The 26,214-nt window shown below is 40.1% G+C and overlaps 1 protein-coding gene across 3 annotated transcripts in view; it reads right to left on the minus strand.

The window, feature by feature from the left end:
* grm8a (glutamate receptor, metabotropic 8a) overlaps positions 1-26,214 on the minus strand; it is a 211,615-nt gene that overhangs the window by 174,699 nt on the left and 10,702 nt on the right. Inside the window, exon 1 of one of the 3 annotated variants that reach the window (XM_079622081.1) lies at positions 20,278-20,541. The exons of the other annotated variants lie outside the window; for them this stretch is intronic. The gene's annotated coding sequence lies outside the window, so the exon portion shown is untranslated. Of the gene's footprint in view, positions 1-20,277; positions 20,542-26,214 lie in introns of those variants that run through there. 3 annotated transcript variants of the gene reach the window in all.

Genomic DNA, 26,214 nt, shown 5'->3' on the forward strand with positions numbered 1-26,214 from the left:
AAAGTAAAGTAAAGTAAAGTAAAGTAAAGTAAAATAAAATAAAATAAATATTGCATATTTATATTTCTGTGCTTTCTTGCCGCTTTTATCTAATATGATCGCGTGATCACATCCTAGTTTATAAATATATTTCAGCTCAATATTTATCGCGAGCGTGCGCCTGCTGAGATAAACGCTATACGCCAATTAACAAGTCATAAGAACTGGGGTGAGTGAATCCATAAGAGAGAAGTCGTGTGTTCTGCAAAAATGAATCTTTTGCAACAACCGCCCCGCTGAACGGAGAGAAGCAAAACACCTTTTTGCTGCACTGCATTGCCCCATTGCATCCTGGGATTGCGGTAATGCATTGTAACATTAGGCAGAGGTGCCGAGGGCGTCGTAACATGACAGTGTCTCACGCGACTCGATCAGATCAGATGACTGTTAATCGGAAACAACCTGGAGAACAGTTCTTTGGCATGAGTCTGGGATGATATATGTGCAGCCACTCGATCTCTGTACGAAGATTATTATTAGTTTGTGTGAACATGATGTGCATGTAAGAAACACACACATACATGTATCTTTGTGAGGACATTCATTGACTCGATGTTCTGATGCGACTTCTGACCTGTAATGATGCCTGACTCATAATCAACGACTGAGTCTGGTTTCTCCCGAGCGTTTTCCTTCATTGTGTCACCAGCCGCGTTTCCATTACAGATTTGCGCAAAACTTTTAGCGATTTTTCTCTAAATATCGATAAAAAATTATTGTGAAATGACGGTTTAGAATCCAGTATTCCTGTAATTATTTTGTCTTTTATGCATTTAATAAAGAACTCTGTCTCGTCTTCTTTCCAAACACACCGAGTCATCTACGTCAGGTGACTGTAAATGCACAAAAACTCTTTCCATTGCCGTTTTGCAAAATATTTATTTTTCGAATTGCCTGAAAAACCTCCTCATGCGAACGTGAAAACTTTTTGGCGATAAATGGGAGTTTTTACTAAATTAACGTGTTTCCATTGAGCGTATTTTCAATTCGCAATTTGAACGGTAATGGAACCGCGGCTACTGATGGAGTTTGGGTTTCTTGCCACTGTTTGCCTTTGGCTTTTGGCTTGCTTAGTTGGGGACATTTAACATTTAATACTCAACAATATTATAGATCTGCCTGCATTGCAGAATTATTTGAGAACTGAGCTGAGCTGGACGATGACTTCACTGTTTTCTCCCGAGTTGCTAGAGAGAGTTGCTATGCTTTAAAACTATACGTATTGTAAAAAGCGCTATATAAATAAAGGTGACAATGCAAACTAAAAAAGAGTTTTTGACCCTAAAGCCCAAAGTATACTTCAGTTTTTAGTGCATGTGACGCAAATTTCGTCCCCAGAATAGAGTTTAGACGTCGAGAGCCTGTATTCCTGCATGCTATCAAACGGAGTATACTTTGAAAGGCTAAGCTAGCGCACACATAAACAAAATGAAGTATAGTTATGGCTTAACCCTACCCATCACACCCGAACCCGAACCCTAAACCAGCCCTTGACCCAATTATAACCTAATCCCTAAAATAAAGCCTTGACCCTCAGACAGGCCTTTAAAGGGGTCTCCAAAAGTGAAGACCAGACAAAACGTCTTCTCTCCAATGGTCTAAATCTCAAAATGGTCCTCACAAAGATAGTTGTACAAATACACACACAACTAATATTGTGCAAACTTGTGTTTTTAAGCTTAGAGATCCATTTATACAATATACTAAAGTCCTTGTTACAGTCTTAAGTAATTTACTCTGTGGCAATAGCATTGGGGAAGATGTTTTCAAGCCATGCAAGTGTTTGAAGGCCAAAATCTCAAAAAACACTTACAACATTTATCAAATAACCAATGAAATCTGACAACTAACAGCTTAGGTTGAAAAACTGGCAATCTTTGCCAATAAGGTGATTGGGAAGTTAATGTTTATGTGATGTGACTTTAAATGATTTGCATCGTAAGAAAATGGACGTGACGATTCGTGACTTTTTCACTTATTGACAAAATTCAAGAAGGTTTTTAGTGCTAATGGAATAAAACGAAGAGCAAAGTGCATGAGGCGACGCTCTGTGATCTGGTGTTTCGTAATTCTCCTGCTGCCACAGAGAGAGATGGGAAATGCAGTCTGGTAGCGCAGGCCTGTCGCCTCATAAACAAGCTACATTAGTATTTCTGACAAGCCGTTCTTCTGGGAAAGCATTTGTAGTTCGCTATTCTTCATCAAAATGCATTCCCAAGATCTCGGACTTTAGCTAACGTTCTCTCAAAGTTATGAACAAACGTTCTCAGAACCAACTCAGATAGAAAATCCCTGTAAATATGAATTTGAAGGCAGGATTATTTCCCTACACTTTCTCTTCAACAATGTTATAACTTTAACCCTTAAAGATCTAGCACATTTCTGGAGCACCTGACTCGTCTATACTTTTCTTTGTTTTTCTAACCCAATATAGCCGTCAGCATCAAGTGCCATATATCATTTTAAACTGGAGAACTTGAAGTTTCCATCTAGCTCATTTAAATTCCCAATTTTACATTATTTTTGTCTTGGAATGGATGAATTTACCAGATTTAAGAAAAACGGTAGCACATTTTTAGTGATTTTTTTTTTAATCAACTAAAACAAATCCTCCTGAAGTTTGGATATCTTTACTTTAGAAAAGTTTTACTTGGATATTCTAGATATCCAGATTAACTGTTGACTACATGTAACAATCCCTAAGCAAGTTATAGCCATTTATTGCAACATTATTATAGGCGATTTTCAGTGAAAGGCTGGTGTGTTTTTCAATTTACTGACAATGTAGATGTGCCCAAAAAAGTTCATGAAGTAAAATAAATAGAAAACATTGTAATAGAACACAGAAGCAAAAGTGACACGTATATATATAAACCAATCTGATCATGAGGATGGGACTAATCTACTAAGCATCAATAATCATCCCTGTTTGGCTCAGAGAAACAAACTACATGGGTTTCTTTGCCGAATCAATGTTGATCAAAACCTGATGATGCAATCACATTCACTACGGAGCCTCTGAATGTCCAAACAAGATCAACCCGATACCACATAAAAGCCGCGAATCTCCTCTTTACGGGACTTTTTTAAAGCATACAGATTGGATTAGCGGTTCAAAAGTTATTAAATATTTAAGAACAATAGCTATTTTTAGCCGCCGGCGGCTGTATAGGTCTTTAAGGGTTAAATGGGAAAATCAACTAAAAAAAAAATATATAGGACAGTATGTGTTATCTATTGGGAACTAATTGGATGGGGAAAAGTGTTAAGTGGTTAAAAAAAAATAAGAGAGATTGATGATATCAGCTAAATTTAAAATTTATTGAATTGTGCACAATATCACGAAGGAGGCCTATAGTTTAAAAAACCTGCAGTGTGCAAGTGTGAATATGTTAACTTTGCCGTGTAAACTTGTAACACTCTGACTTAACTAACCAGCCGAGTTTACAAAACATTAGGATCGCCTGTTCCCTATATGGATAACTAATTTGCAAGAGATCGCAAATAACACCACGAGATATGTTTTGCCAACCTCCTCCGTGTATTTACAACTTCACAGAATAAATAACCCCCCATACAATCATAACTTATACACCACCATACAACCAGTTGAGAATGTGTGTGTGTAGATGCGTGCGGAAAGTCATATAGTCCAGCGTGTATTTACAATGTTAGGATCAGCCTCACCGGTATCAATGTCAAGTCCGCGAGCGTGATCAATGAAGTCGAAAACTGTCCTAAGTCCTCCAAACAAAGTAATCCTGGCAGCGAGCCCACTGAAATACTCCCGGGAGGATCGGCGACTCGGCGCTTCCAGGACAGTCAACCACCAGATAATCCACACACACACCGTCAGGTTTGTGAATGAGAAAACGCTTCTCTCGATGACCGGCATCCCGGTTCCTTATATGGCCAAACTCTTAGTCATTTCCTGTTTACGTGACAGGCCGAGACGTGACGAAGCGTCACGCACAGATCTCGCGTGAACAATAATGCGGTTCCCAACACACAAAAGAAAAGGCATACAGCATACAGAGGAAAGGCAACAAGGTAATACTTAAAGTGCCACAACATATTTAGTTATATGGCACTACCCTTATTTATATCTTCCCTTTATGTGGCCACGCTACATAGATCCCCCCCCCCAGCCTTCGGCATAGGAGGAGAACGTCCGTACCAGCGTTTTAAGTTCACCACATTTACATTATCTGTTTTAAGTGGAATGCCCCAACTCACAGTGTAATTTATTGGCCCCATTCTTTTTATTACTTCAGCTGGACCCTCCCACTTGGGCGCTAGCTTGGCAGAAAATCTACTGGAGGCCGATGAGAGAGGGTGAGTCTTAATCCAGACTAGATCACCCGGCTTGAATTGCGCATCCTTCCGTCGGGCATTATAATATCTAGCTTGTCTGGATTGTTGTACCCCTACTCTGAATTTTACCTCCTCTGCCATGTTCTTTTGACGTTCGACTAGAGTATATGACATTTGGTCAGGGGTGGGAGGCCTAAGGATCAACCTCTCCAGTGGTCCATGAAGCTGACGCCCCAACATTAACTCAGCCGGAGCTCTACCAGTGGTCTCTTGGTGAGCTGTATTGATGGCGAACCTTAGCTCTGGCAACCACTGATCCCACGTCTGATGATATTGTCCTACATAGGACGCAATCATGGTTTTTACAGTCCTGTTAACCCTTTCAGTCAGGTTGGTTTGCGGATGATAGCTGGTGGTAAGTTTCTGGATACTTCCCCACGACCGGCATAGTTCAGATAGCACATTGGAGGTGAATTGTGCTCCCCGGTCCGACACCAGGTATTTAGGCACTCCCCATCTGGTGAAGATTTCCTCTCTAAGAATTTTAACTATTTTCTGTGTCTTACTATCTCGCAAGGGGAACAGCTCTACCCACTTTGTGAAATAGTCGACAATCACTAGAAGGTAGGTGTTTTGTTTTTTACTCAGAGGAAACGGACCCATGAAATCCATCCCCAATGTGTGTCCCGGTTCATGTACCTGGGTATGCTGTAGGAATCCGCTAGGTTTGGTGTTGTCATGCTTGTATTTTTGACATACCTCACAACCCTTGACGTATTGCCATACGTCTTTACGGACAGATGACCACCATGCTACTTCCAATAGCCGCAACAAGGTCTTAAGACGGCCCAGATGTCCGCCTAACGGGTTATCATGGAAGTAATGCAAAAAACCTGGTATCATCTCCTGAGGCACTACCAACTGGAATCTCTCTCCAGTATTCTTGACCGGTATCCGCCGATATACCACCCCCTGATGTTCTTCGAAGGTGATCCGCTGATCTTGAGCCTTACGGGTTTGGTGGGATCCCCGCAGGAGAGCAATGGCCTTGTCTCTACTTTGGGCCTGCGAGATTTCTCCTAGAGTGTGAGGGATGTCTGAAGCACATTTGTGTGTAGTTATGGTCATACAGGGCACACTGTCTCTCTCCACTGGCTCGTAAGCTCTAGACAAGGCATCTGGCCCCAGATTGAGACATCCTCTACGATGATGCACCTGGAAGGTGAACTGTTGCAGTCTCAGTGTCCACCGGGTTAACCGTGAAGAGGTTTTGGGGCAATTAAAAGCCCACGTTAACGCAGCATGATCACTATAAATGTCAAAAGGCCTTCCTTCCAGATAATGTCTCCATTTTTCCACTGCCCAGACCACTGCGAGACACTCTTTTTCAGACGTAGAATAGTTTAATTCTGGTCCTCTCAAGGTTCTGGACGCATAGGCTATTACCCTTTCCCCCTCTGGTGTAAGCTGGGAGATAATAGCCCCTAATCCAACATCACTTGCATCAGTGTGAACCTGAAAAGGTTGACTGAGGTCCGGTTGCATTAAGACGGGTGGATCTTGCAATCTCTGCTTGATAGTCTCCAGACTGAGTTGGCACTCAGGAGTCCATTCCCATTTTACCCCTTTCTTCTTTAGATGGTTTAAAGGAACAGTGATGTCAGCAAAGCGAGGAATAAACTTGTGGTACCAACCCGCCAATCCCAAGAAGCGTTGGAGTGCTTTAAGGTCTTTAGGAGGAGGATATTCAGCCACCGCCTGGGTCTTTTCCGGATCCACTTCTACTCCTCTCGCCGACACCATGTGTCCCAGGAATTTTAGGTGACGTTTAAAGAAGTGACACTTCTTCATGTTAAGAGTAAGTGAAGCCTGGTTTAGTCGATGTATAATGGCGTTCAGGTGTTGTACATGTTCTTTTAATGTCCGGGAATAAATTATAATGTCGTCAATGTATACAAAGCAAATCTTCCCCCTCAATTCCGCTAGGATCTTCTCCATCAGCCTCTGGAACGTGGCTGCGGCATTCCTGAGACCATACGGCATAGAGCGGAATTGGTAGAGCCCCTGGGTAGTGATAAAGGCAGTTTTACTCTTACTAGCCTCCTCCATTTCCACTTGCCAATATCCTGACCGCAAGTCCAATGTACTGAACCAGGAGGCGCCTTCCATGGATTCCAGTATGTCATGGATGAGTGGCATTGGATATGCGTCAGGTAAGGTTTTACTATTCAGCTTCCTATAGTCAACACAGAACCTGTAAGTCCCATCCGCTTTGGGGACCAGGACTACGGGTGATGCCCATGGAGAGAAAGAGGGTTCAATGATGTTGTCACGTAGCATATGTTCGACTTGCTCGTCTATAATTTTTTTCTTGAATGGAGAAACTCTGTAAGCCCTAGATTTCACAGGCATTTCATCACATAAGAAGATCTTGTGTTGTTCTACAGATGTTCTCCCGAGCAGCTTGGAAGTGGCATGGGGCCAGGTCTCGATCAGCTTCCGCAACTCTTCCTGGTTGTCAGAGTCCCAGTTGGGAGTAACTTCAGCGACTGGCGAAGCGAGAGATGGCTGCCATGTTGAAGGTAAGGCGTAATAAAGACTCACTGTAGCAGAAGTGTGTCCTCTTTCCCCTACCGGAATCGTAGCCACTCCAGGATTTATGGTAGCCGTTATAAAAGAGTGATACATATAACCTTTGCCCACTTTCAGCCCATATCTACCTTGGCCTACATCCACGATAGCTTCAGTGGCTCTGAGAAAATCCAAGCCAGCAATCAAGGGAAATGCCAGGTGCGCATCCTTCATGATATAAGTATCTACTTTACATACTTTCTCATGCCAGTTGTAACAGACGGTTTCCTTATTGAAAGCCTGATGGACCTTCCCGTCAGCCATAATGAACCGTTGAAGGGGGACTGGATGAGCAGCATTCACTTCACCCCCTAACTGCTTCCACAGATTTTCTTGCATCAGGGTGTACGTGCTCCCTGTATCCAGTACAGCCTTTACGTCTTGGCCCCTTATCGTTACCGGCACTACCAGAAGGGAACTTATAGGATGCGGTTGTGCGATCGATAAGCCAGCCAGGTTTTTTGAGGTATTACGTTCGTTTGGTCTCTTATGGGTCTTTTCTCTCCCATTCTGACTGTCTACCTTCTGCCAGTAATCCTTAGCTCCCATGCAGTCTTTTTCCACCATTGAGCCCACTTTAACCAGTTGGTCCACAGTTTTCACTGTTCCCCTTAAACAGCCTGCAACCCTGGGGTTGGTATTGTTGAGAATGCGGCTCACCATCTCTTCCTCAGACATATCCGGCTTCCACTTAAGACAGAGGGCTCGGTAATCATATGCAAAATCTCTTAGGCGCTGACGTGGCTGCTGAACCAGAGACCTTAACTTATCCTCCACTTCGGCAAGATAATCGTCTGGTAAAAAGGCATCCATAAGTGCCTCTTTGAAGGATTGCCAATCTGTCACCTTACTCCTCTCTGCTTTCCACCAGCTCAGCGCGGGTCCTTTCAGAACCGTGCTCAGGGTGCCAACCAGCTCCACACTGGGAAGGGGCCTGATGTCGAGATAGTTCTCGCACTGTTCAATAAAGTTGAGCACATCTGAAGTCTCACAGGCCTCACCAAAAGAAGGAAACTCCAACCGAATCGGTGGCCGACCACAGAAGGATGAGATATTGGGAACCACAGGAGGAGTAGGCACCATAGCTGAACCAGACCTTCCAGGAGTTATATCATACGTAGCATTGCCAGTCTTAGAAGGAGAAAATTTGACTCTAGAGGCTGACATGGAAGTTCTATAATCAAGATCCGATGTTACGGAGGTAGCGGGAGTATAGGGCTGTAATCTAGAAAGAGAAGGACTACTGGTGAATCTCAGTTTTTTCATTTGAGTCTCCCATCTTGCATCTCTTCTCAGGAAACAATCAAAAATCGCCCTCTCCAACTCTTCTATGGAACGGTGGAACTTAGCCTCTAAATCTGCCAAACCAACGTCCACTGCCTCCCGGAAACTTGTCTCACGATTAAGTGTACTTTCAACTGTCTGTTTAAAATCAAGTTCATTTGTCTGTACCGTAGCACTAAGGGCCAATAAATCCACTTTGAGTTTGTCAATCTCAGTTTGCATTATTTGAACAACATTTCCCTTCAACCCACAGCTTTCATCATCATCATCATCATCATCATCGTCAGCTTTTCCCTCATCATCGGAAAGATACATTGAACTAAGCATAGATGTTAACTCCCCGGTAGGATTACGTCTAGTTACGAATGGACCTGCAGTGAAATCTGCAACTGGGGTCTCACCCGAACCCCTTCTCACTCCCGTTACATCATAATCAGGGTTATCAGTATTTACAAACAGAGGATGGGTGTCATCATCATTTACATTCTGCACCATTCCCTTATCAACCACATTTGTATCTCCCTCCATTATTATGGACACACGAGGAACAACAATATATCACATAGAAACAGAACGGTCCCCGTACGGGCCACCACTATGTAACACTCTGACTTAACTAACCAGCCGAGTTTACAAAACATTAGGATCGCCTGTTCCCTATATGGATAACTAATTTGCAAGAGATCGCAAATAACACCACGAGATATGTTTTGCCAACCTCCTCCGTGTATTTACAACTTCACAGAATAAATAACCCCCCATACAATCATAACTTATACACCACCATACAACCAGTTGAGAATGTGTGTGTGTAGATGCGTGCGGAAAGTCATATAGTCCAGCGTGTATTTACAATGTTAGGATCAGCCTCACCGGTATCAATGTCAAGTCCGCGAGCGTGATCAATGAAGTCGAAAACTGTCCTAAGTCCTCCAAACAAAGTAATCCTGGCAGCGAGCCCACTGAAATACTCCCGGGAGGATCGGCGACTCGGCGCTTCCAGGACAGTCAACCACCAGATAATCCACACACACACCGTCAGGTTTGTGAATGAGAAAACGCTTCTCTCGATGACCGGCATCCCGGTTCCTTATATGGCCAAACTCTTAGTCATTTCCTGTTTACGTGACAGGCCGAGACGTGACGAAGCGTCACGCACAGATCTCGCGTGAACAATAATGCGGTTCCCAACACACAAAAGAAAAGGCATACAGCATACAGAGGAAAGGCAACAAGGTAATACTTAAAGTGCCACAACATATTTAGTTATATGGCACTACCCTTATTTATATCTTCCCTTTATGTGGCCACGCTACAAACTGCTTTTAAGCACTTTTATTCAAATGCACATCCGAAATCCTGTTTATTTTGATGCCTATGCAGGTTTTGATGGGGTCAGATTAACTTTAAATGCATGCTATTTCCCGCGCGCCACACGCGCTCCCGCGGAGATAACATTAGAAGCAGTGCGTGCGAGGTTAATCGCTTCGGGCGTCAAACACGTCCACAGCCACATATGTCAGGTATCTAAACACATGCTTTAATGCACAACACCTACACTGTGAAAATGCATGCATTGCCAAAATCTCCATCAAAACATTTCATTATTGCGTAAAAACGAGCAGCTGCGAGCTCGCGGACAATGGCAGGAGAGGCAGGAACGGGAGTGGGCGCGAAGCGGGTATTTATCGTCTCGCTGCGACTGCAGGTTTTGATTAGCAGGTGCTCTGACAGAGGAGTGTGTGAGTCTTGGGTGCAAATAGCAGATGGGTAATTTCAGGTTTTAAACGTGGAGAAAAAAGCTGTCACCTCCGCCACTCGGGAAGCGTGAGCCGGTTGGGGGTTCATCCGCCTCCCACTCGCTGCTTCCCACACATGCTCCGGAAAAATCCACTTTTTATAACATAATTTCTCACGCTGAGACGGAGACGTCTCCCCGGGGAGGCGGAGATCTTATCAGCTCCCCTGTTGCAAGATTAATACTCGCTTCTAATAGTGCACTTATCTGGTCACAAACAAGACGAGTCATTAGTGACTGTGTGTGAAGAGCGGGCTGGAGAGGGATCCTGGGGGGATCAATTAGTCCGTACGCGGATGACAGCACCCTGCCACGGGACACAGCTCCATGTGAGGGCCGGGGAACAGGGGAACAGGGGCAGATGGCCTGCAAACTCTTCACTGAAGAGCGAACCAACGCTTGGTGCAACGCAGCCCTGGAGTGTCAACTAGTCTCTCTCATGTGAAGGCCTCCTTTCCCTTACAGATCTGTACAGATCAAACATCATCAAAAATTATTTCAGTTCGCATGGATCCGCGGAAACGATTTTTTTTTTTTATAATTCTGTATTATGCAGGCCAGACAAGTCCACTTTGGCACTGTCACACTGTCCACGAGGGCGCATTGAGAGGTATTTTTGGGACAGACTCGATCGTCACGCCGGAAATAGGAAGACGGTCCGGTTGTTGTTTAAATATTATATTTCTACATTTACATATGACTCAGTAAAGCCCTGACATTCGGTTCTATTTATTTAATGAATCATAATGCGATCGTAGCCTATTATTCAGCAAGCTATTTATGTTTATATTAAATATAAATATATATTTATGTTTGAGGCATCAACCACTGGTTGATGACCATAATGTTTGTATAAACTGTAGGTAACAACTGGTCAAATGTACACCTAGGTCAGACAAATCATAATGATATTTATACTTAAATATTTTCTTCTCAGCCATGTTAACAATTGTCCGTGAGCGAAAGCTCCTCCCATCCGTTGTCTGCGCAAGGATTTCTGGGTAGTTAAAGTGCGTGAAGCCTGCATACATGCCGCTTCAAGGGTACAACGGGGGCGCTGCTGAGCACACTTCAGAGCGTTAAAATGATGAATTTCCTACAGACCTACAGACCTACGGCCTACAGACTCGTAGACTCCTCGAGCGCACGCAATTTAAGTCCACAAGACCGAAAGTCCACATGAAGTACGTCATTTGGGACAGGGCCTTTGTGAAGAAAGACTACGCGCCTGCGCACATATTCGAATGCACATATATAGACTGAACACGTACATGCATGTGCACGCCGTCACCGTTTTCACAGATTCACGTTTTTGACGTTTACACAGAGATTATAACCTTGCAACCTATTTCAAAGTTGGACTGCAAACTCTTCACTGACGGCTGCATGCACAATGGAGGGACTTCAGATGATTTTTGTATTAATTTGACACTATTCGAAGATGCCATGCAAGTACATCAGTTTCATGTTGGATTTTCATACAAGTATCAAAGAAAAAGTACAGCCCCCCCCAAAAAACTTTCTCAATCACAATAGTTCACTGATAAAAATGATTTTGTGGTGAAGTAAATACTACAGAAAAAAAACAATGTAATTTACATGAAAAAGTCAGTTCAGGCAAGAATAAAAAAAAAGAACTAAATTCTATATTAGTAATCAATTCAATCGTGTAGAAATGAAAGCGTAAATATCAACGTTAAAAAATTAGGTTTAGTAACTTGCCATTTTGTGACATTTGGAGTTAATTTTCTACTCAAAATGACACATTCAAACACAAAAACGATCCATCAAATGTTTCCGTCATTGTGTATTATCAAGTATTGAGGTCTCTGCGTTCACGTGATTTCTTCTGATATGTGGATATGGTGTCTCACACAATATTTATTGAATTAATTACTTAGATGTCTTTAAGTAAAGCATATACTTTAAAAGTGTGGTTTAATTCAATGTTATATTGTTTGAGTGAAATGTTTTGCAAAGGAAACTTCAACTAAATAGAAATTACCAGCCAAGTTAAAATTACTTATTTTCTTTGTTACTTTCACTTAACTTAGTTAAGTAGAGTTCACTTAATTCCATACGTGAAATTAACTTAAAAAATATTTGTGCTAAAACTTGCCAAAGAGAAATGAAGTCCATTTTACTTATTGTTTTTTTCAGTGTAGATGTTTTGCAAAATGTCCGTGCTGCTCTTTTCCATACAATAAAAAGTGAATGAGGAATGAATGCTGTCAAGCACAAAAAATAAAATAAAAATAAATTTGAAGTGATGTTGATTAGTAGTTATTTGCTAAAAATACTTTCTGCGGACGCTCTTAAATGTCATTTGAACACATTTAAACTTATGCCTCAGGATGCATCAAACTTCATTGTTTTTTTATGCGTCTTTCAACGCTTCTGATTGTTTAGGATTAAATGCGAGTGATTTTCAACAAATAACAGCCTATTTCGTATTGTTCATCGTGCAAAGCCATTGTGTGACTTCAGAAGGACAATTTTTATGATTTTTTTTAATATGATGATTTGAGCTGAACAGCCATCATCCCATTTACCTTCATTAATGCATGAGCAGCTTTCCCAAATACTTTTTGAAACGTCAAACAGGTGAGAATGAGTAAATGACATTACATGTTTACCGACTCAAATAAAATGCTATGTGAGTATAGAAGGATCCTGTTCATTAAACCTTAACCTCTCATGACACACAAGAACAAATGTGGGTCATTTAGTGAATTACAAACCCGACACACAAACCTCGACGTCGACAAAGCATGTCAGTGGGTTAAACAGGGGACGCATTAAAAAACATTCAAAGAAAAATGTTCTGGTGCTCTCTCTCTTCTGTAGAGCGGTGAAGTTACGGAGTGAGTACAGGAGAGCGGGCGCAGGCGGCACGACTTGTCATTACAGAAATGGAAATGGGATTTATAGACGCGCCGTGACTTCTGTCGCTCCCGAGGGCATTACTCACAGCACGCCTCCCACCAGGACCTCAATACACACCCAATTACTATGTGCTTAAAACTATTACTATGCACTCAGAATAATGCCCGTGTCCATTACCCTCACCGTAGTCAATGGAGGAGCATGCTGGGAAAACAATCTCCCTCTCTGATATACCTTTTCAACAGGGTTGCAGTCGAGACCATTGCAGTCAACAGCGTGACAAAATCAAGACCCATCCAGACCAGGCATTTGCCAGACAAGAACAAAGGTCATTAGCATATAAAGTATGTACATACAAATAGTCTTTAAGGTTTGGCAACTTTAATTTGGTCTGAAGTATCTGAGTGAAGGGTGAAAAATGGCCAGCTTATTATTCAGTGATGCATTTGAAAAAAAGAGCCAAGCAACTCAACTTTAGGACAAACAAATGGTGTGCATGAATCCATGGATTTCCAGATCATTGCAAAAAAAAGAAGAAAAAAAAAAGAGACTAAAAACACAAATTAATTAATTAATTAAATGAATGAATCTGATTTATTTTTTAATATACAAATATAAAGACATCACATTAAAAATGTGTGATGCAACTATAAAAAATATAAAAATAAAAATAAATAAATGGAAATTAAACTTTAAATTATGCACAACTCCAACATCTATCAGATTTATTATTTTGTATTAAACCTCCTTTTTATTTAAAAAAAACATATGTATTTGTAATATCTTGTATTATTTTTGTAAAGAAAGCCTAACATTAAATAATTTACTTTTTTTTTTATTCTGACAAATTTAAATATGTAAAATATATAATATGAATGATAACAATATTAGACTAAAAACATAATGATTTAATGTTTTAATTAGACTTTTCCGTTTGTTATGCAAAATAACTATATTGTATTATTATATTGTAATTTATAACTTTATAATTTATAAAAAAATCTGTCAAGTATAAATACACTACATAAAAAATCGACGAGAACACATAAATATAAATAAACAAGTAAATGAATGAAATCTTGCCCAACATGCACCTGTAACTTAGCAAGCTGTAAGTTCTGCTTCATGAGACTCATGACTGAAGTGAGTGGGATTTCAAGTTTATCACAGTGAAGTCAAAGCACTTCCGCTGATAACTGATCTGAGAGCAGCCGTGGTGGCAGACAGCCAGGAGTCAGCCAATGCCCTCGCTTCACAACACGCCTGAAGCCAGACATGCAGAAACTACATCGATCCGCGCAGATTCTGCACGGTCAAACTTTGCTTACCTCAAAATGACAGTTGCATTTTTGAATTTCAAATTCAAATTTAGAATTCCGCATCCTGTTTCGCAGCTACATTCAAATTCCGGAACTCGATGGAAATTCTAAAGTCAAAGATTCTAAATTCAACTTTGAATGATGCACAACCGCACGATCAATCTGATTTACTGTTTTTAATTAGACGTCTCCCCTAAAGAGAAACAGTGTTTTCATGCTCCATTGACAGACGCGAGCAACAGTCAATCACATGTCCCTAAGAGGACTGTAGTGTCAATAGGTCAGGTCATCTCATTCACAAGCTATCAGGTAACTATACGGCCTTATCGGACTGTTTATATGCATTCATCAATGCTTTTCGCATCACACTTTCTCCTCCAGTGTTCCTGTTCTGTTCAGAATGACCCCCGACAGACTCAGGCCTGACCTTCAGAGCCCGTAGAGGACATCATGAGCGCTCAGGTCCCTTCACTGGTAAAACTTTATGTCCATCTGTGTCTCTGTGTAGTTTTTACATTTTATTACCGACCTGCCTCGTCAAAAAGATGGATGACCGGACGGGGCTGTGCGTGTCTATGCGACCCACGGCGGGCTAATGTGCAACACAGAACGCTTTTATACGATTCGATTTATGACATATCCCCATCCTGATTCTGCACAACATTTGTGTTGAACTCGTACAGCCCTGTGCATTTGCATAAGGCATCACAGCTTGATTTTGTGCATATTTAAATATGTGAAATCAAAATCTTACTAATCTTACCGTCTACAATTACTTGGGGCTTATTATTCCATATATATAGACTAGAGATATTTTTTTTTAAAGAAATGAAGGATGATTTTAACAGATTTCTATTTAAAATTAAAGCTGTTAAGTTTTTTAACGCTGATAATAATCAGAAATGTTTGTTGTATGTTAGAATGATTTCTGAAGGATCATGTGACACTGAAGACTGGAGTAATGATGCCGAAAATTCAGCTTTGATCGCAGGAATAAATTACATTTTAAAATACATTACAATAGAGAATATTTTAAATTGTAATAATATTTAACAGAATTTACTGCACTTTTGATAAAAAAAAAAAAGCAGCCTTGGTTAGAAGAAGAGACTTCTTTCAAAAACCAAAAAATCGTACTGACCCCGAACCTTTGAATAGTAGTGGGTATATACAGTGTGTGTGTGTATATATATATATATATGTTAGGGTGCCACTCAATGTAATGGAAAATTATTATTTTTCAAAATGTTAAAGGTCTCACCCCCTCATTCTGTTCCTTTTATGAAGCATAATAGCAGTGCAAAGTTTCATTCAGATATATTATTATTTACTGGTATCTCAATGAGCTCAAATGTTGCATATGTAGTACATTTATGGCAAAAAAAAATCAATTTTATTTCAATTTTGTTCACCGCCATGACTTTCTAAATCCTAACAAGTCACCTTTACAGCCGCAACATCCACATCTGCAGACATTAATTGCTGACATTTTGGTCACTATTTGACATGGTTTGAGTTCAACTGATTGTGTGTAACTGTTGATTATTGAAGTAACTGTTAAGTCTACTTTTTGAGGATTTTTGCAATATTCTGATTTGTGATGTCAAAGTTAATATTACATGCTAGTATCGGAAAATGTTGCATATTGTAAAACTTTGTCTGCGTTGAGCTACCAGTAATAATCATTAGAATACATCCACATTTTGTCAGCTTTTTTCTTTTCACATTTCTAACACATTTGGGGGGGGTGAGAGGATGAAAAAAAGAATAATTTTTTTTTAGTGGCACCCTATATATATATACAGTATATATTTTTTATAAAAATGGAAGAAAAAAAAAAACGTTGCTCCCCCTCTGAAACGTATTTTCTTTTCAGCAGATGTCATTCCCTATTGATAAAATCAAGTCCAATCCTACATTTTTTCTTGTTGAATATGATGTATTTTAATCCAAAATATGACCCACTATACGGAAGTAACATGTCGATTTTAGCATACCTGTATAAAACATTCACTTCAGCTTTCTTCATAATTCCCCGTCTAAAAGCTGGTCAGGGATTTCGAAGCTTCCCTTTTTCTTGGAAGCTCCTCTAAATTCTGTTGAAGAGGATTCAACCCAGATCGGAGAATTGTGTGTGTTTCCCGCGTCCCTGCAGAGAGGAAGTTGCAACATCCGTAAAGAGAGATTACCGAAGCCTCTCTTCTGCGACTGCCGCTCCACATCTCTTCAAAGACACACATCTCCAAAGACAAAAGGAAACATGCATGCGCTCGGGACATTCTTCTAACAAGACATTCCCATGAAATCTGAGCTGAGCATGTTCAGAATTCAGATGGATAATACTCGGGGGGGAAATCAAGGCATAAATACCAACTTCTATGGATTACCAACTGACTGCATTTGATAGAAAGATCTTATGGAAATTGTATGTGCTGCTGTTTCATTAGCGAGTCTGATGGGATTGTATGTTACGCCTGGAAAGGAGCCGGTGGTCGTCATACTGAATTAATAAGGTCAATTAGCAAACACACAACGCCATCGAGAGCCAATAGCAGAGGCCGAGCAGGAACACATGTGTCTGTTTACTTCTCAGCGTGGCACGGCTTTGATTTATGGACACTTGACTTCTCGGATAAACACATTTCTAATAGAGCGGCGGCTGGTGAAAAATGGCCTGTAGTTCATTATATATGACAGGGAGAGGTCTCTTATTAAAGGGGATTTTATCAGGAAGTGCCACTGCGTTGTGATTCATTCATTGGGAGTGAGAAGGAGAACCGCACATGGTTTGCATGCATGTTATTAGCTACGATATCCGATGCGATGAAGAAATAATAGTGTCTCGCATGCGGTTACAGCAAAGAATGAAAAGCAGCGGGATCTATGTGCAGCAGATTTATTTATAACAAAATGAAAATTAACAAAAAAATATTTGGCAATCTTGAAAACTGCGAAGAGGACAACCACATTTATAATAACGGACAAACTCGAGAACACGCGGAGGGATAGATATTCACAAACTAATGATGGGTAAAACAGGACAGGTGTGCTTAATCAGTGAACTAATGAGAAACCATAAAAAAGCAACAAGAAGAACAAAGAAAACTGTTCAAAAATGTTTACACCACAACCATGTACCAAAAACTGGAAAGTTATTCCTTTGCGTTTTTTGTGCGTACAGATGTGAACGAAGTCGGCGAAAACGACAAAAAACGCTGTATTCTGCTGCCATGCCAGTAGATGGCGATGTCACATTAACGTTGTAGTAGTTTACACAGAGACGATAACTATATCGTTTTCAAAAATGTAGACTTTGAAACCCATTTTAAAAGTTTGCATTTTCAGGCCGTCAAAACACAGTTGTCGTGTAAATGGACGGCCAAAAAGCATAAAAAGTTTTGTTTTTAGTTTGAAAATAGTGTCATGTAAGACTTCAGTCTATGACGAACAGCTCAGAATAAAACGTCACATCTCGAAACTACGGTGATTATGACGTGTGTGAACGCAGCATTTCTCACTCAAACTAATATCTGCTTCTGCTTCTGATTGCTTTTAGAGATAAAAGCTGTTCATAACTGTTCTAGGATCAGTTTTCTTTGTAATAATAGCATATTGGCTAAACAGATTCGGCAAGCGATCTGTGTTTGCGCTCCGGAGAGCCTCGAAGGTTTCTATTTACAACCTGTTTTTGAGGCGTTGAGCAATGTAGCCAATCACAAACCTTTCTGAACTCAATGACCAATCAGAGGTTTTTCAGTTAGAATACACTCACCGCTCAAAACTATAAAGTCTCATTAAAATAAACAAGGTGTAGATATAATGAGAGAATCATGATAGCTTTTTGAAGCCCGTTTTCCGTCATGCTAAATAATGGCTACGCTACACAGTGGTTTGTGAACAGACACTTTAATAACAAATCATTTATCAAGAGCATCGGGATGTGTAATGCAGTAAAACTATTTAATGTAAATCTATTTAAATGCGTTTTAAAGGGAAAGTGCATCTCAGTTGTCGATTCACCCTCCGTCTATCTCTATGGGACTCTTTTGAAAAAGTTACCAACAAAACATAAATAACTATATGATTTATAGCAGTATTTACTGAATGTGGCACCAAAACCAATGCCTCATTTTGAGAGACAGCATTACAGTCTGACACAAATATTCCTAAATACACAAATATATAATGCAATTTGAGAAATATTATACAAAGTGCAAAAAAGCAATGTTTGCATGTTTACTTGTTGAGGAAATATAGGCCTATAAGCTAACTGGAAAGCTATACAGTATTTAAAAAACAAACAGCTATGCTATAAGCTAGTGGCATGTCTAATTTTAGTAAGCTACTCCCAAACTGGGTTCCGCTAGCTCTTTTTTAGCTAATAAACTTAACTTCCAGATGATATTAAGTCGAAAATGTTTTGTTCACCTGCTGCTAATCACATACGCAAGTCAGTGTGCTTCAGCCATTCACATAACTATACTCCATCTCTCATTAGCAGCCGGCAGCACCTCAAACCACCTCCCGACCCGAGTGCAGGAAACTCTAATTAAAACTAGTAGACTCGAGTCTTTCAGAGCCGTCCGAGCTCTAATTACAGGCCGAACACGACGCTTCTCTCGTCTGATGGGAAAGGAGTGTGTATTGATTAAACTCTCTGCATTTCTGTGCTGCCATTTAAAAAAAAAATGCAGTTTTTTAAATTTATTTCTAAATTCTATAGTTCTGCCGTAGTGATGTATTTTTGTAAGCCAAAACCGGAAGTTCGCATCACCCTGATTCCCTCAACAAAATACCAATAGAGGGTTTTCCAGAGCCCGTCTACGGAAAGCCTGGCCACTCCCTATTAAGTCCTATTGTACCGAATAAACGGTACAATAGGTACCGTTTGATAAACGCGACGGTGGAGCGTTTTTAAGCCCCAAAACGCAAAAAAATTAAACCACCCTCCAGAGTGAAGATCTTAAAAACGCTCCACCGTCGCATTCCCGTCTAAAGGGTAAAAACGGCAAAACCGCAAAAGTCTGCTAGACAGTGAAGGCGTCGCGTACGCGTTTGCGTCACAGGCATGCGCCGGTACAGGAAAATAACAAAACATTATCAAACTAAAATATAGCATTAATTTCATTGACAAAAAACTGTTAAAATTCTTTCATTTTTGAGCGACACGCGAAGAGCGCCGAGGGTTAAAGCAGCAGCTTTACCGTATTAAACATGAAAACTGTGTCAGCGTCTCTTTCAGTGCTTCACATCGCCACCTAGCTGCCTGGAGTGCACACGACATCAAATTTCACACACTTTTGCATCACCATATGCACACAGATTTCCCCCTCATAACGCTCTAACGAATAAAAAGTGATAACGCAACGCCACTTTTGCGCTTTCTCTTCAGATTGTTTCCGTGTAAACATAGCCTTAGTAATCATGTCTGAAAACAGTGTTTCCAACAGCTAGGGAATACACAGCCCGGTTTATATACAGGGCTACACAGCCATCTAGTGGTTACACAATGGTATTACAGGTAAATAAATGGTGCATCATTTAGAGGTAAATATTTAGTACCGTAAAAATGTACCGTACCGTATTTATTCCTGATTTCTCATGACTGATTTTCTATTTCTGATTTCTCATGACTGGCTCTTGCACATGTGCCATCCCACTTTCTCCGCTGCAACTCCATTTCATTCTCTCTCTGATTTTTTTCCCTCGTTCTCTCCGCTACTTCAGGATTGTGTGTGTGCTCAAGAGGAGCTGAAAGGTATCAGTGCACCGGCTGGCCTTGGGGAATGTGGGAATTAAAGTCGAGGGGTGACGCAAGTGGTCAAGTGAATGGAGATTATGTGCCTCCATCAAACTGCAAATAAAACACACTCACACACTTCTTCCTCCTCCTCCTGTGACAAACTCTCATCTCGTCCCTGCGCATGAATAATTCACTCAGATACTCCAAAAGGAAGAGCTATTAAAATTACATGGGGACGGGGGAAGCTGATAAAATATTCGTACCTTTCCTTTCTTCTCGCCGTCCTGTAGCTCAGAGCTCACGATTAAAGAGTTTCCTTCATCCTCTTCTACACATTAGTGAATGACACGATATCCAGCAGCAGTAAATATCATCTGGGCGAGAACTTCACGTATTGGAAAATGTTCTCATTAGCATATGTTTGAGTGAGAGCCTGTTTAAAAAAAGCAGGTCAAATATCCTCAAAAGCTCTGAAGGAAAATCGAAGGCCTCGTCCAGTTTAGTGTTTAGTGTTCAGTCCCAGACGTGAAGCATGGCTTGATAATCAGAGGCAGGTGCTGACCGTTTCATTCCAGGGAGCATTTGATTGGTTAAAAGTTTGGCAAATGGACACACAGACTAAAAGCAACTAAACTCCAATTTTAACGTCATGGGATGTTTAAGCATCTTTCATTTTACCTTAGTACAGTAAACTACCGTAGTAAAATTTGAGAAGAATTTTTTTTTTAAATCATATAACATCAAAATGTTACTTATTAACGTTCAAGAAATACTCAATCCATGTCTGAAATAGAAATAAAATAAAATCATCAAATATGAAAAATCGTGCATTTTCTCATGCAAAATCCCTAAATGCCTGAAAAGTAAATTATGATATTTTAATTCCAAATTATGAAGGTATAATTCGATTTTGTTGAATGACTGTGATCTTGCTAATTCGCTAAAAGCGTTTAAAACAAATTAAATACAAATATTTATTTTGCGATACACATTAAAGAGTTAAAATTGTGACTAAGTTTATTGTTAGCTAAAACTAAAATTGTTTGTATTGTAGATTCTAAAAATCGTGCTTCCCCCATATTTGTTGAATCACGGAAGCTACACCTGATATCTTGCCAAGAGATTTATTATTTGAACATGTGTCATGTGTCAGACAGAGAGAAACTCAGGCATATAAAAATAAGGCTACATGAGAGAAGGTCTTCATTCTAGATTTCTCTATTCCCCATTATCTATCTTCTCACCCCATCATGCTAGATGTAAATGGTTTCTGGGTTTCTTCTACCTTACCCCATAATCTCTATGTTTCCTCCTTCCTCTCACCTCTCATCATACCTTAATGCTTCTCCGTGTTTCTCTGAAGTGGTGCAGTAAGATCTAGCTTATATACATCACAGAGAGACTTACAACTTCCATGTAAGGTAACAAAACGTTGCTTTGAGCTTCTTAAAATTGGAACGTATATGTCATTTGTACACGTCACCTCCAACATATTAAGAACTATCCTTGTTGTTTACATTAGTGATATACTTGCATCAGTGGAAACATTCCTTTCCCTGCAAAGAACATGTTACATAGCACACATACCTCTAAGCAAAATATAGCCCTACCAGCTCTCTGCTCAGCACACATGTACAAACATAGTCTGACTTCACAAAATACATTATGAAACCACAAAGAAAATTAATAAAGAAAAATAATACTAAAAAATAACATTAAACAGTCAATTTTCAGTCTTCAGTATCAACTGACAGAAAGCTGATTTCAAACTAAATAATTTATTTAAGCTAAAAAGAAATATTAAAATAATCACAAAAGCACATAACAAAACAAAGTGTAAACTGAAAATATAAAAGTTAATCCAAAATATTAATAAAGAATAGTATATAAATTAGGGCTGTAAACGATTAATCGCGTTTACATAATAAATGTGCTATTTTTAAACTATTTTGTATATATAAATACACACACGTGCATGTATATATTTAAGAAAAATTCGTTATTTATATATAAAATGTCTTAAATATATACAAGCATCTGTAAAATCAAGAGGTGGCGTCTCCATTGACGAGCTGAACTCAGGCTGTATAACTGAAGTGCATTGATGTCTATAGATCTGTGATGCACATTGGCACCGCCGGTGAACATTTCATGCTTTAATTAGACACCGAAGGGCTCCTGAGGGACTCCAGCTCTCAATCTACTACAGCAAATCAACTAGTCACACATCTCTCTCTCTCTCTCTCTCTCTCTCTCTCTCTCTCTCTCTCTCTCTCTCTCGCTCTCTCTCTCTCTCTCTCTCGCTCTCTCTCTCTCTGCTAACGTTTTTTTTCTGTGTCTTTTATCAATAATGTCACCAGCCTAATAAAGTGTGCGAGGCCTTCCCGTGAGGCGGGGAGGAGTTCATGCTATCGGTGACGGACACCTCCTCCCATGCCGATCAGAGGGGCCGAGAGAGCCGGATGCACTGTCAGGTCACATGACGCCTGTCGCCGTCACACATCGCCCCGAATCACGCTGACAGAGAGACGAGAACGAGTGAACGAGACATTATCATTCAGGTGAAGCGTGAGGAGGCTATAGCACTGCAGGGATGATGGCATATCTTTGCAGGCCACACCGGAAGAGTCAAATCAAGCTTTTAATGTTGTTTATAGGTCTTTTTGTGGTGTTTTTAATATGCAAATCATGTGCAAATTCATTTTTCATTGCAGTTTAAAAACACGGTTTGAAATCGCTGTTGTTTCTGACGTCACAAACGACATTTTAACCAATCAGATCAACGTGTGATCGTCAACCAGTGGATCTCTGAGTGAGTGAGTGAGTGAGTGGAGGCGGGGCTCATTTGCATATTCATAGAACCGAAAATACTTAATGAGGCAAGGGTGTCGAGTTACATTCAAGATATTTTAACACTGGACATTTTAACTTGAAGGGGAATCTTTAAGAACATGTTTTTGTTATTTGGGAAGCTTTCAAATAAACTGACGAGTAAAACGTGTATTGAATAAAAATATGTATTGAATAAAACGTGGTGAAAATATCATAAAACCCCTATTGTCAATAATTTTATCACTTAAAACTTATCTTTGATGACCGAAGTTTCATATTAAAATTACATCTTAATGGCTTAAAATATCTCGAATGTAACTCAACACCCTTGCCTCAATTAGTATACGTGCACTTCTATGAATATGCAAATGAGCCCCGCCTCTACTCACTCACTCACTCAGAGATCCACTGGTTGACGATCACACGTTGATCTTATTGGTTACAAGGTAGTTTGTGACGTCAGAAGCTATGAATATGCAAATGAGCCCCGCCTCCAGTCACTCACTCACTCAGAGATCCACTGGTTGACGATCACACGTTGATCTGATTGGTTACAAGGTAGTTTGTGACGTCAGAAACACCAGCGATTTCAAACCGTGTTTTTGAGACTGTCTTTGGTTCACTGCAGTTTTAAGGAGAAAATAATGTCAGCAATAGTGTTGACTGATGAATTTACACATGGTTTGTCTTAAAGCATATTAAAAACACCACATAGACGCATAAACAACATTAAAAGCTGGATTTTCTCCACTAGTGTTAAACGCAGACCTCATTTCAGGCATTTAACCAAAAACCCACTGACGGTTCAGGACGATGGAAGCAGAAGTGCTAAAATTGGCCTGCAAAAATAAGCGGGTTAAGATGAAGATCGTCCACCAGCCCAAATCTTTAACCACTTGGCCACACAATTCGTTGCGAGTGCTGATGTAAATAGCCTGGAAATCCCACAACAGCAAGAAAAGCGAATTAAAAATGTACAGGGGAGAAGTTAGCTAAAGGATGTGCATGGATTTCAATCCCACACGCCGTGGAGTCTGGCCTGACCCATGAAGCAAAAATGAGCGCACAATTCAGGCTATACTCCATCTACAAATCGCCACTCTGTCAATACAAGAGGTGTTGTTTACCAGCAGTCTCTGAAGAAGCTTCCTGCACTCTCCGTCATTTTCAGCCGGCACCAGATTTCACACTCATCTGCTTCGTCCCAGCGGGCTTTACTGTGGGCAGCTAAGACGCTACGCTAGCAGTCAAAACACACTCCAAAGTGCTCTGGATTCACTGCTCCAAATGGACGTCCAAGTACAAACAATGCCGAGCACTTCAACTGTGTGTGCATGCATTTTGTTCTAATATCTAATGCTCATTTGCATGTTTAAAGGAATAGTAATATTGTGGGAAAGCTCTATTCTGTAAAGCTGCTTTGGGAATAGATGTGCTGTAAAAACCATGCCATTATTTTAAATCAGTATTTTGTGATTATCACTGTAAAAATTCTTGATACATTTATTCATTTAAATGTATGTTTTATTATGGGATGGCATATTGGTGCATGTACACTGTAAAAAAAAAAATGTTGAAACAAATCATGAATTTTAGTTTTTTTACAGTGTACACAGCAAAAAAAAAAGAAAAAATTGTCTTGTTTTTCAGTAAAATAGCGAAACATTCTTACAATAAGAAACATTTACTTGAGAAGCAAAATGTTTTACTTAAAAAAATAAAGCATAAATGTTAAAAAAAAAACATGCCATTGTTTTAAATCAGTATTTTGTGATTATCACTGTAAAAAAAATAAAAAAATAAAATAAAAAATAAAATTACATTTATTTATTTAGTTTTATTATAGGATGGCATATTGGTGCATGTACACAGCAAAAAAAAAAAAAGCAAAAAAAATGATTTCTGTCTTGTTTTTCAGTAAAATAGCGAAACATTCTTACAATAAGAAACATTTACTTGAGAAGCAAAATGTTTTTACTTAAAAAAATAAAGCATAAATGTTAAGTGCTTAGAAAACAACCACAAATATCTCCAAATGTAGATTATAAACAAAAATAAAACTTGTTTTCCTTTTGAATTCACTTTTTTTAAATGACCCCATTGGCAGATATTTGTTGTCAACTCACTTAATTTTGTCCAACTAAAACAATACATACGTTTTCTGTGCTAACATCTTTATTAAAAACCATAAAACTTGTAACGAACCTTCTTTTAATGTTACTGGACGAACGTTTGTTGATAACTTTGAGAGAACCTTGCCAATAAGTTCCCTGTGAGCGGTCATAAAATGCACCGTGATTATTTAATTTCACAGCCAAACCCACATATTGACAACCTTTGAGTGTTTTGACCTTTGCTAGGAAGGAAATTTAAAGACTGGGCCTGAACTTTAGCCGTGTGCGTGTGTGCGTGTGTGTGTGTGTGTGTGTGTGTGTGTGTGTGTGTGTGTGTGTGTGTGTGTGTGTGTGTGTGTGTGTGTGTGTGTGTGTGTGTGTGTGTCTCTGTCTAATGAGCTCGCTGTCTGTTTTGCGCTCCGAGTCCATTATCACACTCTTAATTCTCCTCATGGAGGAAATCAACGGTGGGAATAGTTAAGTGGCACCCATGGCCTCTCGCCCACGCGTCCTCGCTCTCATCCTCATGAGGTTTCCACCTCCACCAAAGCATCGGAGAGCCGGCGCTCTTCAAACCTGAACCCGTGTGCCGCGGGCAGCGTCTGAGAACGAGGCCCCTGAGGGCCGACGAGTGCATGTATCTGAGACTGTGGTTATGACGTTAAAGAGGTACTTCACCACAGGCCAAATGTGCTTTCAGTAAAACTTGTGCAGTAGAAAGGTGAAAAAAACAGCTACCTGACTAGAGAAAACAGAGAAAAAGTTGCTGTTGTCTTTCCTCTTGCCAAATAGGTTGGAAAACTTCAACACCCATAATGCACTGGGCTTGTTGCCATCCATTCCCACTAGTCAGTATGGATCCGTTTATCAGAGTCAAATACAAGGTCCGCCGGAAACTGAAGCCTCCCCGGCGCCGCCATTGTTGCAGAACATCTCCTGCTGTTAGCATTGACTCCCATTCATTTTGGCGTCACTTTGACAGCGAATAACTTTACATTTGAGGCGTTTAAAGACTCCATTTGTCCATTATTTATTTCTAAAGAAACACGACAATGTATAAAAGGCTCCATTACCTTGTATCTTACGTTATGGCCCCGTAGAAGCCGTTTTTATAAAAATAGGCTAACGATTGCGTCATAATCACGCGACTCTCTGACGCACAGTCGAGAGATTACCGTATAGACCGGCGGAGAAGCTCACGGGCAATCGGGGGACGTGGAGGCATAAAGTCTGATAAAGTCAAGGAGAAGCCCA

This window comes from Phoxinus phoxinus (genome assembly GCF_949152265.1).
Source record: "Phoxinus phoxinus genome assembly, chromosome: 9".
Lineage (NCBI taxonomy): Eukaryota > Metazoa > Chordata > Actinopteri > Cypriniformes > Leuciscidae > Phoxinus > Phoxinus phoxinus.